The sequence below is a fragment of the Motacilla alba genome, unplaced genomic scaffold, assembly GCF_015832195.1.
Source record: "Motacilla alba alba isolate MOTALB_02 unplaced genomic scaffold, Motacilla_alba_V1.0_pri HiC_scaffold_484, whole genome shotgun sequence".
Taxonomy (NCBI): Eukaryota; Metazoa; Chordata; class Aves; order Passeriformes; family Motacillidae; genus Motacilla; species Motacilla alba.
Window position 1 is genome coordinate 1 of NW_024037595.1, and position 12,752 is coordinate 12,752.

Genomic DNA, 12,752 nt, shown 5'->3' on the forward strand with positions numbered 1-12,752 from the left:
GAAATGAGAGAGACAGAGAGGAATGAGAGAGTGAACTGAAAGAGAGAGAAAGGAGAGGGAACTGAAAGACAGAGAGATCCAAGAGAGAGAAATGAGAAGGACACAGAGGGAAATGAGAGAGAGACCTGAGACAGAGAGACAGAAATGAGGGGGACACAGAGGGAAAGGAGACACAGAGAGAAATGAGAGAGAACTCAGAGAGAGAGAGACATAAAAGAGAGATGAGAGGGACAGAGGGCAAAATGAGAGAGGGAGAAAGAGAGATGGAGAGAAACGAGACAAAGAGAGAGAAGGTTGGGGAAGTGACAGGGAGAAAAGGGGAAATAAATAGAAGTGAGAGAGGGAAGTGAAATAAGAGAGAAAAGGAAATTAAAGACAGAGGGAACAAAATGACAGTCAGCATTAGGGAGGAAAAAGAATGGAGTCACAGAGAAATATGGAAATAGAGGGAGAGAAACAGAGAAAAAGAAATAGGGGTGAAAGCAAATGGGGGAAATAGCATTACAGAAGGACAGAGTTAGAAATGGTGACAAAGAGGGGCACGGCTACAGCTGGACAGAAACAAAGTTAGAAACTGAAGACTAAAGTGAAAAATAGACTGATGAGTAACAGGAAAGGCTGAGCGAGAAATACAGAGGAAAAAACCACTAAAACACACCAAAGAAACACAAGAGGCAAATGGGGCATGGGGGACATGGGCAAAGGGTATCGGGGTTAGGGCTGATTCGACTTTATTGATTTAGAATTTTATTTAGAGTTCAGCAAAACACATGGAAACAACCGATCCAAATGCAAGTAGAGATACAATATACATATGAACACAAGTCCAATTTACAGAATGGACAATACATCAAAATGCAGCAGCAATTGCAAATACAGAATAATACAAGGTAGCACAAGCCAAATACATATGAACACAATAAAACCCATTTTTCCATTTCTGAAAAATTGAATACACTTTCTTCTATTGCTACAGGAAACACAAAACAGAAACAGCAAACTCCACTCAGCCACTATACACACCGCCTTCACATTACACACAAACTCACCGTCACTCTCATCCCAGCTCCTTCCCGACCCTCTGGCCATCATCGCTCCTCGGGAATGTAGTTCCCGGGAGCTTCCAAAAAAAAATCCTCCTGCCTGACAAAAACCCCGGTCCCCGCGACGGTCTGCACCCAAACTTTGGCGATGAACCTCGCCTCGCAGACCGGCCGGGACCGAGGAAAAAAAAACCCAGCCGGGGGGAAAAAAAAAAAACCCCCGGCTGGGGATTTTTTATTCTAAATTTTAAAATGAGTTGAAAAACCTGAAAGACAAAGGTCACACACACAAGGTTAGAACCAGTCAACACACACACACATACACCCACCACAACGCCTTCAGCTTCCGCACAAACCCACCCTGGCTCTCACCTCGACTGCCCTGCTAACCCCCGCCTATTGCCACACATTCGTGCCGCTCCTCGGGAATGCGGTTCCCGGGAGCCTCCCAGAAATCCTCCTGCCTGACAAAAACCCCGGTCCGCGACGGTCTGCACCCAAACTTTGGCAATGAACCTCGCCTCGCAGACCGGTCGGGACCGAGGAAAAAAAAACCCAGCCGGGGGGGGGGAAAAAAAAAAACCCCAGCTGGGGATTTTTTATTCTAAATTTAAAAATTAGTTGAAAAACCTGAAAGGCAAAGGTCATACACGCAAGGTTAAAAACAGTCAGCGCTCACTCAGACAAGCACACACAGACAGACACAATCACAACCTCTCTCATATTCTTCAGCTTGCACACGGTGCAACCCTTACTCTAAGCACCACACTGAAGAACGTGCTTCAACGGCCTCTGGCTTCTGTTCCTTGATGTCAAATTGTAGACTCCGGAAAAATCTATAGCCTCGAGGACCTGTGAGACAACAAGAGGTGGTCAACGAGTGGCTATCTGACAGCTAGGAGGTCTCCCGACTCTGGGCCCATAAAACTTTCTACCCAAAATCCCACGGAAGACAGATGAACTGTAAAGTTCTACCTAACTGTGACTACATGCCAGGGCAGGGGAGCTCCGATCCTAGAGTGGCACAATGTAAGTAAAGTACAGCCAGCATAATTGCATACAATCTAAGCCAACACAGGTACATACAGGATAAGTACACGCAATGTAAACTAGCATAATTGCATACAATATAAGCGCACACAATGTAAACCAGCATCGTTACATACGGTATAAGTACATACAATATAAACCAGCATAACTGCATATAAGTGCACACACTATAAGCCAACACAAGTGCATGCAATATAAATACACACAATGTAAAGCAGCATGATTGCATACAATATAAGCACACACAATGTAAACCAGCATCATTACATACAGTATAAGTACATACAATATGAGCCAGCATAATTGCATACAATATAAGCCAACACAGGTACATAGAGGATAAGTACAAACAATGTAAACCAGCATAATTGCATATAATATAAGCGCACACAGTATAAGCCACCATCGGTACAATATAAGTGATTTGAGATAACTCTCTGGAAGATTAATTCTTGAGCCGTCTACCCTTTGAGAAGATGGAACCTAGAGAACTAGTAGTCACATGAGGGTGTAATACACTCCCTATGGAAGTCCAAGAGAATGGCACGGGAAAAAAAGGCACTACCAAAGTTGAGAAGGAAGATGAATGAAAATATCTTGTGTACTTCTTCCTGGCTCAGAGAGTAAAAATGTAAAGATGCCGGAATAAGCGATATCCGGGGAGGAACGTGAGTAAAATGCGGCCGATATGATGCAGAATGATGCCGATAAAGCATCGAGATGTAACAAAGGCCTACAGCACAGAAGACAATGGACACGGACAACATAACACAGACATGGACAACATAACACAGACACGGACAACATAACACAGACACGAGTGGAAACCGCCTGGCAGTTTCACCTTATGGACCCAAGATTCCTAGCGCAAGATGAGCCACAGGCCGATGATGCCAAAGGAAAGAAAGCCCTAGGACAGCACGTGATGATGAAACGCAACTCCTTAAAAGAAGTTAGTGTCAGAGCAGTTAGGAGGATGCTCAAAAGGCTCAGTACGCCTAGAGAAGGAAGCGAAGACTGCCGGGTGACCGTGGCTATAGCTCCGAGCCTGAAGGTGAGCTCCTCGGGGGAAAGATCCACGACGACGCTGAGAGTCGAAGAAGGCTGACGACGCAAAGTTCACAGAGAAACGTTCAAAGAGAATGCAGAGATGGATCGGAACTACCCTGCCCGGCAAAGGCGCTGCTGAGGCTGAGGACAAGCCCTATCCCTTTACTTCCAAAGAGCTCCATCCCCCTACAGACCTCTCCGCTAAGCTAACATTAAACTGCCTCCTGTGATAGCAAAGGTTTTTCCCCTTCTCCCAACTACTCGCCCCAACACTTAGACACTTAGCTTTTGGAAGATGAGCGAACAAAATCCATCGTCGGTTGGATGTGGACATCAAGACGTGTGCTTCGGTGCAGCCGTTTCCAAACTTCGCCTACAAGCCTCCTCACGGTACCTAAGAGAAAACAGAAAAGGTGACTATTGCCCTCAAAATGAGTAATCCCCGGGACTCCTCCACACCACTGTCCCAGCTCACCTCAAATCTTGATTTGACTCCAGAGGCTGGCCCGAAGATACCTGCAAAAAGAAAAGGTACACGCTTAGCGTGCTGCTACGGAACGCTCACCCGTGAGTCATCCTGCCTAAACACCGACTCACCCGCTTGCCTCTGTTCCTTGGCACACCTAGGGCAGGGACAGCACCTGTAATGAAACAAAGCAAAACAGGATGCTGAGATACTGGGAAAACACAACCTCCCTGATCTGACAAGTATGCCACACCTATACCTAAAGCTTGCACCCACCTGGCATCGGGCATCCTTGGCCGGGAGAAGTTGCAAGGAGACCACCTAACAAAAAAACAGTGGATGCTTAGAGTTGCACCAGAAATTGAGGCCTCAGCAATAACAAATGCTGGCATCTTTTGATCACTGCTCACCTTGCCCTCCTCAACTTGACTGCTGCTCTCTGGCATAATTTCCTAAAAAAGAAACCAAAAAAAAAGGCAATGAACAGTGCTGCAACAGAGACACCATTTACACTTCCCCAGCAGACACAAACGATGACTGACCTGATCAGGGGAATCCTTCTGCACCTGAAGGAAAGTTAAGGCAAAAGTCAAAGGGCTGCAGGATACCTTCACAGCTCCAAACAGCTTGTGTCAATCTAGGAATACCACCTAGAGTCCGACTACAGCCCACGCTACAAATCAAGTCCCCGGGACTGGTCCTATCGCACCAGGCTACGCAGCGGGGCAGAGCAGCTCCGGCACAGATATGTGCACACACCCGTGACACAGGACGGGACGTGACAAACAACGGGGGACACAACAGGGATAGAAATCTCTTGGCAAGAAGGATGACTGCAAGGACCAAAAGAATGCAATATGAGATGACCGAGTCGAGAGCGATGGCGAGCTGATGAGGCTCAGAGAACCCTGGAGGAAGAAGATGATAACTGAAATATTTATTCCAAGAAGCTGCAAAGATGGATGCCTGTGAATCCTACGGTCAGAATCCTCTACCAGTCCTCACATTCTTACAACTCCTAATCTGCCGCAATGGATCCTTGCGGGGCGCAGCTGTCCATACAGCTCAGAACAAGACCTGAAAAGACATCTGACCGGATGCTTCTAAAGAGAGATGCGATTCTGATGCCTGTCTGAGCTCCCGAGTCAAAAGTTCTATGGCATCGGTGCCAGGCCAAGGAACGCAGAGATCACAGATGCTAAGAATGATGCATGGGTTTCTGACAGGCCCCTCAAAGGGCTAAGGAAAAAGGCATGAGATACCCAAACACACAGAACGCACAATAGACAAGTGACACGAGACACACCGGGACTGCTCTGCCCTGAGCATGTCAGCACTGTGATCAAAAGTGACACTTTCCCATTCAGTGGCCTAAGGGGCCGCTTCTTCCACATCCCCGTCTCCAAAGCGGACTCAAAAACTCCTCCTGGTGAGTCCCGACCCAGCACCCTGCTTTCATCCCCTCTATGGGTCACAGCCCTCTACTCATCTCAGACATCTGGGGATGCCGATCCATGTCTGGTGTGAAGGAATGCAGCCTCCCTGGCTGGGAAGTTCCTGCTGTCACTGGGCCGTTGTCTTTTAGACAGCTACATTAAAGAAAACCGAGCATCAATGCGTGATCTGGGCAGCACGTCGGCCAAAACCTAACAATTCTGCTGCTCACCGTTCTCCAGAGAATGCCCAGCTCCTCGGGCCACATGCTTTTGCTGCGCTCGGAGGCCACGCCGTCGTTGCAGGGTATGCCTGGGTTAAGAGGAGACGAGGTGATGTGGCATTGCTGAAACCTGAGCGGACCCTCCCTTCTCCTCCCTGCTTCCCCGACTCACCGCAACTCCATGGCTGTTGCCAAAGGAGACCCAGATGACACCTTTAAGTAAAAAAGGCAAAGGCTTCATCACCGAGTCCTGTAAGACTCCCAGAGGGCTCACAAGAGCAGCAAACCCGGTCCATTGGCCAGTGCGTGACGGGAGCTTTGCATACTCCGAGTGAATTACCTAAAGGACACAAACTACAATGGAGGCTTAGAGCTGCACCAAAAGTGAGACTTGAGCACTAACAAAGGCTTCATTCCACTGGACACTGCTCAACTTGCCCTCTTCAACGTGACTGCTGATATCTGGCTTTACTTCCTAAAAATAAAAACAAAGAACAGTGCTGTAACAGAGTCACCATTTACCCTTCCCCTGCAAACACAAACAGTGACTGACCTGCTCATGGGAGCCCCCTAATCCAGGATGGGATGCTCTGCCATGGATTTTATCCTGCTGCATCTGAAAGAAAGTTAAGACAAGTCAAAGGACTGCAGGATAACTTCACAGCTCCAAACATCCTGTGTCAAACTAGGAATACCATCTAGAGCCTGACTACACCCCACCTTACAAATCTCAAGTCCCCAGGACTACTCCTATCGCACCAGGCTACGCAGCAGGGCAGAGTGGCTCCGGCACAAATATGTGCACACACCCGTGACACAGGACGGGACGTGACAAACAATGGGGACATAACAGGGATAGAAATCTCTTGGCAAGAAGGATGACTGCAAGGACCAAAAGAAAGCAATATGAGATGACCGAGTCGAGAGCGATGGTGAGCTGATGAGGCTCAGAGAACCCTGGAGGAAGAAGATGCTAACTGAAATATTTATTCCAAGAAGCTGCAAAGATGGATGCCTGTGAATCCTACGGTCAGAATCCTCTACCAGTCCTCACATTCTTACGACTCCTAATCTGCCGCAATGGATCCTTGTGGGGCCTGTCCATACAGCTCAGAACAAGACCTGAAAAGACATCTGACCGGATGCTTCTAAAGAGAGATGCGATTCTGATGCCTGTCTGAGCTCCCAAGTCAAAAGTTCTATGGCATCAGTGCCAGCCCAAGGAACGCAGAGATCACAGATGCTAAGAATGATGCATGGGTTTCTGACAGGCCCCTCAAAGGGCTAAGGAAAAAGACCTGTGACATGGAATACCCAAACAACACATAATGCACGATGGACAAGTGACACGAGACACACCGGGACTGCTCTGCCCTGCGCACGTCAGCACTGTGATCAAAAGTGACACTTTCCCTTTACATGGCCTAAGGGGCCACTTCTTCCACATCCGTCTCCAAAGCAGACTCAAAAATCCCTCCCGGTGAGTCCCAGCCCAGCACCCCACTTTCATCCCCTCTGCGGGTCGCAGCCCTCTACTCATCTCTCAGACAGGTGGGCATGCCAATCTGTGTCAGGTGCTAAAGAAAGCAGCCTCGCCATCTGAGCAGTCTCTGCTGGCACCGGGCTGTTGTATCTTATTCTGCCAAGAGAAAGAAAACCAAACATCAGTGCACAAGTTTAGCAGCACATCAGCCAAAACCAAACAAGTCTGCTACTCACCACATTCTTAAGAATGCCCAGGACCTCGGGCCACACGCTTTGGCCGTGCTCGGAGGCTGACGCCATTGTCACAGGATTAAGACACCATTGTCTGCCTAGATTAAGCAGAGACAACTTGATTTGGCATTGTTGAAACCTGAAAGGACCCTTGCGGCTGCTCCCTACCTCCCCGACTCACGACAACTCCTTGGCTGGCCCTGATGGCTACCCAGAAAGGACGGTGAATGAGAAAATTTAAAGGCTTCATCGCAGAGACCTGTAATACTCCCACAAGGCCCACATGTGCAGGAAACCCAGTGCATTGGCCAGTGTGTGACGGGGGCTGGACATACGCCGAGTCAATTACCTAAAACAAGCAAACGAGAATGGAGGCTTAGAGTTGCACCAGAAATGAGACTTAAGCAATAACAACTACTTCTGTACACAACTCAATGCTCACCTTGCCCACTTGGCCTTGACTGCTGCTCTCTGCCTTGACTTCCTAAAAATAAAAAAAGAGAACAGTGCTGTAACATAGTCACCATCTATGCTTCCTCTGCAGATACAAACAGTGACTGACCTGCTCATAGGAACCCACGAGCCAGGGATGGGGCGCTCTGACAAGGATATAATGCATCAGCACCTGAAAGAAAGTTAGGATATACACCAAAGGGCTGCAGGATAACTTCACAGCTCCAAACAGCTTGTGTCAATCTAGGAATACCATCTAGAGTCCGACTACACACTGCGTTACAAAGTTCATGTCCCCGGGACTTGTCCTATCACACTAGGCTACGCAGCGGGGCAGAGCGGCTCCGGCACACATACGTGCACACACCCGTAACACAGGACGGGACGTGACAAACAATAGGGACACAACAGGGATAGAAATCTCTTGGCAATAAGAATGACTGCAAGGACCAAAAGAATGCAATATGAGATGACCGAGTCGAGAGCGATGGCGAGCTGATGAGGCTCAGAGAACCCTGGAGGAAGAAGATGCTAACTGAAATATTTATTCCAAGAAGCTGCAAAGATGGATGCCTGTGAATCCTACGGTCAGAATCCTCTACCAGTCCTCACATTCTTACGACTCCTAATCTGCCGCAATGGATCCTTGCGGGGCGCAGCTGTCCATACAGCTCAGAACAAGACCTGAAAAGACATCTGACCGGATGCTTCTAAAGAGAGATGCGATTCTGATGCCTGTCTGAGCTCCCGAGTCAAAAGTTCTATGGCATCGGTGCCAGGCCAAGGAACGCAGAGATCACAGATGCTAAGAATGATGCATGGGTTTCTGACAGGCCCCTCAAAGGGCTAAGGAAAAAGGCATGAGATACCCAAACACACAGAACGCACAACAGACAAGTGACACGAGACACACCGGGACTGCTCTGCCCAGAGCACCTCAGGACTGTGTTTAAAAGTGACACTTTCCCTTTACATGGCCTAAGGGGCCACTTCTTCCACATCCGTCACCAAAGCAGACTCAAAAATCCCTCCCGGTGAGTCCCAACCCAGCAACCCACTTTCATCCCCTCTGCGGGTCGCAGCCCTCTACTCATCTCTCAGACAGGTGGGCATGCCAATCTGTGTCAGGTGCTAAAGAAAGCAGCCTCGCCATCTGAGCAGTCCCTGCTGGCACCGGGCTGTTGTATCTTACTCTGCCAAGAGAAAGAAAACCAAACATCAGTGCACAAGCTTAGCAGCACATCGGCCAAAACCAAACAAGTCTGCTACTCACCACATTCTTAGGAATGCCCAGGTCCTCGGGCCGCACGCTTTGGCCGTGCTTGGAGGCTGACACCATTGTCGCAGGGTCTGCCTAGATTAAGCGGAGACAACTTGATTTGGCATTGCTGAAACCTCAACGGACCGTCGCTCCTGCTCCCTACCTCCCCGACTCACCACAACTCCTTGGCTGGCCCTGATGGCTACCCAGATAGGACGGTGAATGAGAAAATTTAAAGGCTTCATCGCAGAGTCCTATAATACTTCCACAAGGCCCACATGTGCAGGAAACCCGGTGCATGGGCTGGCTGGTGGCGGTGGCTGGACATATGCTGGGTCAATTGCCTAAAGCAAACAAACGAGAATGGAGGCTTGGAGTTGCACCAGAAAGTGAGACTTGACCAATAACAACTACTTCTGTACACAACTCAATGCTCACCTAGCCCACTCGGCCTTGACTGCTGCTTTCTGGCTTGACTTCCTAAAAATAAAGACAAAGAACAGTGCTGTAACATAGTCACCATTTATGCTTCCTCTGCAGATACAAACAGTGACTGACCTGCTCATGGGAACCCACAAGCCCGGGATGGGGCGCTCTGACAAGGATATAATGCATCAGCACCTGAAAGAAAGTTAGGATATACGTCAAAGGGCTGCAGGATAACTCAACAGGTGGAAACACCTTTTGTCAATCTAGGAATACCATCTACAGTCCAACTGCAGCCCACGTTACAAATCTCAAGTCCCCAGGACTACTCCTATCGCACCAGGCTACGCAGCAGGGCAGAGCAGCTCCGGCACAAATACGTGTACACACCTGTGACACAGGATGGGACGTGACAAACAATGGGGGACACAACAGGGATAGAAATCTCTTGGCAAGAAGGATGACTGCAAGGACCAAAAGAATGCAATATGAGATGACCGAGGAGAGGGCGACGGCGAGCTGATGAGGCTCAGAGAACCCTGGAGGAAGAAGATGCTAACTGAAATATTTATTCCAAGAAGCTGCAAAGATGGATGCCTGTGAATCCTACGGTCAGAATCCTCTACCAGTCCTCACATTCTTATGACTCCTAATCCACCACAATGGATCCTTGCGGGGCGCAGCTGTCTATACAGCTCAGAACAAGACCTGAAAAGACATCTGACCGGATGCTTCTAAAGAGATGCGATTCTGATGCCTATCTGAGCTCCCGAGTCAAAAGTTCTATGGCATTGGTGCCAGGCCAAGGAACGCAGAGATCACAGATGCTAAGAATGATGCATGGGTTTCTGACAGGCCCCTCAAAGGGCTAAGGAAAAAGACCTGAGACACCCAAACACACAGAATGCACAACAGAGAAGTGACACGAGACACACCGGGACTGCTCTGCCCTGCGCACCTCAGCACTGTGATCACAAGTGAAACTTTGCCTTTCAGTGGCCTAAAGGGCACTTCCTGCACATCCCCATCTCCAAAGCAGACTCAAAAACTCCTCCCGTTGAGTGCCAACCCAGCACCCCACTTTCATCCCCTCTCTGGGTCACAGCCCTCTACTTATCTCTGACATCTGGGGAACCCGGTCCATGTCAGGTGCAAAGGAAGGCCGCCTCGCCATCTGGGAAGTTCCTGCTGTCACTGGGCTGTTGTCTCGTAGTCTCCTACAGTCAAGAAAACAGAGCATCACTGTGTGATCTTGGCGGCACGTCGGCCAAACCCAACCATTCTGCTACTCACTGCTCTCCTAAGAATGCCCGGGTCCTCGGGCAGCACGATTGCGCCGTGCTCGGGAGGCCACGCTGTCGTCGCAGGGTCCGCCTGGGTTAAGAGCGGACGAGGTGATCTGGCATTGCTGAAAACCAGAGCGGACCCTCGCTCCTCCTCCCCGCTTCCCTGACTCACTGCAACTCTCTGCCATTGCCAAAGTCTACCCGGGGTGCCACCTTTAAACAGAAAAAGCAAAGGCTTCATCACCTAGTCCAGTCGGACGTCCACAGGGCTCATGAAAGCAGCAAACCCGGTCCATCAGGTGGCTGGTGACGGGGGCCTGGCATACTCCGAGTGGACTGCCTAAAGCACACAAACGAGAATGGACGCTTAGAGTTGCAACAGAAATTGAGATCTCAGCAATAACAACTGCTTTTGTCCACTGCACACTGCTCACCTTGCCCTCTTCAACTTGATTGCTGCTATCTGGCTTGACTTCCTAAAAATAAAGACAAGGAACAGTGCTGTAACAGAGTCACCATTTACACTTCCCCTGCAAACACAAACCGTGACTGACCTGCTCGGCCGAACCCCTGCACCCGGAATGGGGGCACTCCGCCATGGATTCTATCCTTCTGGATCTGAAGGAAAGTTAGAACAAAAGTCAAAGGGCTGCAGGACACCTTCACAGCTCCAAACATCTTGTGTCAATCTAGGAATACCATCTAGAGTCCAACTACAGCCCACGCTACTAAGTTCAAGTCCCCGGGACTGGTCCTATCGCACCAGGCTATGCAGCGGGGCAGAGCAGCTCCGGCACAAATATGTGCACGCACCCGTGACACAGGACGGGACGTGACAAACAATGGGGTCTCTAAACACAAACATCACTTTATACTACAAAGTGTGACACAATGATGAGAAAAGAGTTCCTGGCAAGAATAAGTAGTGGCAAGGACCACGAGGATGCCAAAAGAGATGACTGATGCTCAGGGGACAGTGGATGGAGACAGCTCCTCTAAGGAGCAGAAGACTGGAACAGAGTGACCTGTTATAAGACCTGTTGGTCACGATGATCAAGGCGGCTGTGAGACAATGCTACGTTTAGAATGTTCTCCATATCGTGCAATCTTACGTGCCCCAGGACTTTACAGCTCACGGCTGGAAAGGATGGATGCTGATACAGCCGGGAACCAGGCCTCAAAAGACGTCTGACTCGATGCTTCGGAGATGTGACTCGAGATGCGGCTGAGCCCGCCGGTAAAAGAACAAATGATATTGGCATCCTGCTGAGAAGCGCCAGCGTTCGAGAACCTAGACACGACAGCTGATGGTTTTGCTAAGGGCCTCGAGGGGAGAAGGCAGAGATATTGGATCCAAGGGACCCCAAAGACACACTAGGTAACACAGGACACCGAACAACACAACACAGACCGGAACTGTTCTGCACCGCATACCCTACAGCTGCAATCGAAAGCAGAGCCTCTCCCTTTAGCTGTTCCACGGGACCCCTTAGAGGACATCTCTTCACCCTCTGCAAATTTTTAAATCTGTCTAGGAATTTCCAAGCCACTACTCTCCTATCATCCCATCTCCAGGCTGTGGCCCCCCAACTTATCTTTTGGATGACCGGTGAGGTGAATCCACGTTGGACCTGAAATGAGTCTGCCTCAGAGGGCCCTGGGATCGCTGTCAGCCTCTTGGTCAACTACAATAAAGAAAACCAGAAACAATGTATGAGTTCAGTGATATATGGCTAAATCCCAGAAAATCAGCTACTTGCCCTCTCCTGTTACTTACCTCTCCTGAGTGTGCCTGGGTCCTCGAGTCTCCAGCTTTATCCTGAGTCCAAGGCTGTGGCACCTGGGTTAGAGAAAGGCAAAGTTACATGGCGTTTCTGTGACTGCAGTGTGCTTGTGTGATGTAAGACATGCGAATGCCTCTGCTACGCTTGTGAAAAGCCTTGGGGGGGCCCTCAAATAGACACCATTTCTCACCTTGCTGCCTTCAAAACCCCCCACCACCCCCCACAATAACTCCTAACCAGATACATCCTCACCCTCCTGCTCCTAGTCACAATCCTCAACTTAATTGTAGTCTCAATCTCAAGCATCATCTTTGACACTGGGCGGATCCCTTTTGGGATGTGATGAATCTGCCACAAAAAGTGTTGCACTTGACACGATCTGGATTTTCCGGAAGTTGCGCTCCTCCTCCAACCTAAAAACAACCAAGAACAAAACCAGAAACTACAAAAGAACTTTTCCACCCCTAAAAACACAACCCAAAATCATGAGCTTAAATACTCCCTGTGTTCAATGCTGTATTCTTCACAGCATCTTCAAAGCCTCTATGACTTTAGATGCC

At 49.2% G+C, this 12,752-nt stretch overlaps 1 long non-coding RNA gene across 1 annotated transcript; it reads right to left on the minus strand.

The window, feature by feature from the left end:
- Positions 1–2,334: 2,334 nt before the first annotated feature.
- On the minus strand, positions 2,335–3,787 carry LOC119696835. Its single transcript, XR_005255669.1, has 3 exons — positions 3,741–3,787; positions 3,619–3,659; positions 2,335–3,537 (listed from the first exon to the last, which is right to left on the minus strand). It is a non-coding gene; the product is annotated as an uncharacterized LOC119696835 (long non-coding RNA).
- Between the last annotated feature and the right edge of the window lie 8,965 nt (positions 3,788–12,752).